At 33.9% G+C, this 3,539-nt stretch overlaps 1 long non-coding RNA gene across 1 annotated transcript; it reads left to right on the forward strand.

The window, feature by feature from the left end:
* Positions 1-1,305: 1,305 nt before the first annotated feature.
* On the forward strand, positions 1,306-3,078 carry LOC125777445 (uncharacterized). The gene is made up of 2 exons (XR_007422313.1): positions 1,306-1,869; positions 2,016-3,078. It is a non-coding gene; the product is annotated as an uncharacterized LOC125777445 (long non-coding RNA).
* Positions 3,079-3,539: the final 461 nt, after the last annotated feature.

A 3,539-nucleotide genomic window follows, 5' to 3' on the forward strand; every position in this document is an offset into this window, starting at 1 on the left:
GAAAATTGAGTTCATCGAATTCGTTCGTTCCTGTAAGAGAAGTCGTGGAGGCCGTTCGAATGATGTTACTTGTATATTCGGAACTTAAGTGTATCAGTTGTACTTCACATTAAATAAAAAAGAAAAACATTTGAATTTCCTTAACAATTAGTGCGTTTTGTTTTTGAAAAGAAATCATATCTCGCTTATTAAAAAACCCTGTATATTCTAAAGCTGTTCTACAACATTTTCAGAAATTAAAATTGTTAACCGCTGTTGTCTTTGTTGTTCAAGCCATAATTCAAATATTCACTCACAGATGAAATTGGCTTGCTCCGAGTGGTTTTGGCTCGTGACAAAAAATACGGTGGTTAAAAATGAATGTTTTTGGCATTAAATAGAAATTTTGGCGCTTTTAGGTAGATAGGTAGAGTGACTGTCCGACGATGTAACTTTAGGAGATCCATTGAAATCGAACCACTTCTGAAGCGAATGGTAACAGGAGACAAAAAGTGGATGAAATATGACAATAATGCGCCAAAAAGATCATGGTCCAAGCGTGGTGAAGCTCAACAAATGGTCGCAAAGCCAGGATTGACGCCTCGAAAGGTTGAGCTGAATGTTTGGTGGGATTGGAAAGCAATCATGCACTATGAACTGCTCCAGCTTGATCGATTGATTCTACATTTTACTGTCAACAACTGTTGAGAATGAAGCAAGCAATCGAAAAAAAATGGTCAAAACTGATCAACAGAAAGGCTTTGTCTTCCATCAGGACAACGCTAGACCACACACATATCTGATGACTCGGCAAAAACTGGGAGAGCTTGCTTGGAAAGTTTTGATGCATCCACCATATAGCCCTGATCTTGCACCATCGGACTAACATTTGTTTCAGTCAATGCAGAACTCCCTTAATGAAATAAAGTTGGCTTCCGGAGTAGCCTGTGAAATTACTTGTCGCAGTTTTTCGCCGAGAAATCAAAAAAGTTTTACATTGTTGGAATAATGTCTTTAGCGGAAAAATGGCAATAAGTTGGCGACCAAAATAATACATATTTGGGTCATTAAAGTTCATTACAAATATACAATATACAAAAAAAAAAAAAATAGTTTGAAGTTTGAAAAGAAAGACTTTTTCGACTAGCCAATATTTTCATGCAATCCTCGAACGAAAGTTGCGTTTTTCGATTTTTTTTTTAAATCAAGTAAAAAAATAAAATCCAAAGCACTTTTAAAGCGAAAAATTATTAGTTTAGGTACAAAGCTGTTTAATAAAATAATACTATATAAAAATAGACTTGTATTAGGAAGTAACCACATCAATTCTTAGACCACAGCTGACTTACTTTCGCTGCTACCACACTAAATCTGCAAACCAATCATACAACGGTCTCGACCACACTTTCCACTGAGCAACTTTTTCTCGCACTTTCCGCTTAGTCACCGTTAGTAGCGGCGCAACGCGCCACTGTGCGTTAGCAACAAACATGCTCAAAGCATTTAAAAAAAAATACTTGTTACATAGTCTTATTAGCGAGGCGTCGCGATGTATTGATTCGCTTATGGCGTGGAGAGTATGCGCGCATGGCTCATCGTAGTCGCTAAGCGTTAAGTGGGTACTACATAGTATTAATTTTCTATTATTTTCGCGTGCCACACCAACAGCGGAGTGAAGATCGATCACAAAGCCAGCGTTACTGGTCCGCTCACCAATTGACCGACTGACTCATCGCCTTACAGCTGTTTGGGAGCGCGTACGAATGAGCGTCACTTTCTTACATGGCTTTGTTGTCACTCGACTTGCTATTTTTTCGTGCTTTTATACAAATAGACGCGCAGTCAGCGACGAAGTGTTCAGCGGTTAACTTGTTTGGCTTGTGTGTTGAGGTAACGTGAAAGAATGCTGTAATTTTGTGAATTTTTGTTTTTTAATTAGTGATTCGTGCTCTATTTTTGGGTTTGTTGACAAGCTCGACGAAGCCACATTTGGTCTAGTATTAACATATGTTTTTTGTTTGTTTTGCCGTTTATAGTGCATTCTACAACGCAACGCGGTTTCGGACGCCATGGGCTGTGTAAAGAAAACAGTTATTGCAGTTTTGTTGTCGCTTCTGGTGGTGGCGATTATTATATCGCTTTTTGTTGCCTTAAATTATGCATATGATGAGGAGGATGACGACGAGATACCTGTCCTCAGTTGGATTATGAGTGCGTTTAATTAGAAAATGCTATCTGATGTGATGGAAGTGAGGTGCAAGTGCCAAATACAAACGAATATAGCAGCCTTAGTACTGCACTTAGTCAATATGACAATTAAGTTATTAAGTGCAAGTGCATATTGTGATAGTTTAGTGCAATTTAGCATAATTTTTCTTTAACAAAAATATTATTTATGTATTTGATGTGAAATTTTGTGAATTTCAGGCATCTAAATGTGTTTTGTTAATAAGTACAAACCTGTAAATATTGTTTTTAATGCTTATTTTATAAATGTGTTAGTGCTTATTTATAATTAAATATTAAAAGAAAATATTTATTATGAGTTGTGTTCGAAAAAAGCATAAATATTAAAAAAATAATATTAAACCCACAAACTCTAAAACCAAAACGATGTAAATAACCCTTAATAGTTATAAATAATAATAATAATTGTAAAATATTGTAAAAAGTTTTATAATTTCACAATTTTTAATATTTAAGCGCAATAAATTATTATAAATTTCATAATAAAACGAAATATTTGAACTTTCTAATTTCTAAACAATTAACATGTCACTGCGACTAAATATAATTCTTCAGCACCACCAAGCGTGTGGGATTTTTACAGTTTGAATGAAATGCACTACGCCATGACTAATGTTTGAGTTAATTTTTCGACGCGCTCAAACGTGCAGTACTCTTGAGTCGCTTGGATTTTGCACTCAAATATTTGCTTGCTGGCTTGTTGGCTGATTTTTTTACAAACTGAAATAAAAATCGACTCAAATATTTTTCAATTTTGTTGTAATTTGCACCTGTGTTATAACATTTTGTGTTATATTGTTGTAAATCAAGTTTTCGCTTGACATGTAATAATGCTTTATGGAAATATTGTATTAAAATATTGTATAGTTTAAAAGAAAATAATAAAAAAGTAATATATTGTATTATAAATAAAAATAATTAAAAAAACAAGTCAAAATGTTAACCTGAGCTGCACGGAAGTTATAATACCACACACAGTTGCTTTTATTATAGCATAAAAGGGTATAAAAAGAACTTTATCATGATTTTGAAGGGTTAGTTTGTATGGCAGCTGTATGTTATAGTGATCCGATCTGGAAAGTATATTCAGATAATGCATAATTACTTTGGATTATAATCTATGCCAAATTTCGTGAAGTTATCTGCTCAAATAAAAAAGTTTTTCTTACAAGTAATTTATTTTAATTGTTGAGTTTGTATGGCAGCTATATGTTATAGTAAACCGATCTGGAAAATATATTCAGATAATGTATGGTTACCTTGGACCATAATCTATGCCAAATTTTGTGACGATATCTGCTCAAATAAAAAAG

This window comes from Bactrocera dorsalis, chromosome 3, assembly GCF_023373825.1.
Source record: "Bactrocera dorsalis isolate Fly_Bdor chromosome 3, ASM2337382v1, whole genome shotgun sequence".
Lineage (NCBI taxonomy): Eukaryota > Metazoa > Arthropoda > Insecta > Diptera > Tephritidae > Bactrocera > Bactrocera dorsalis.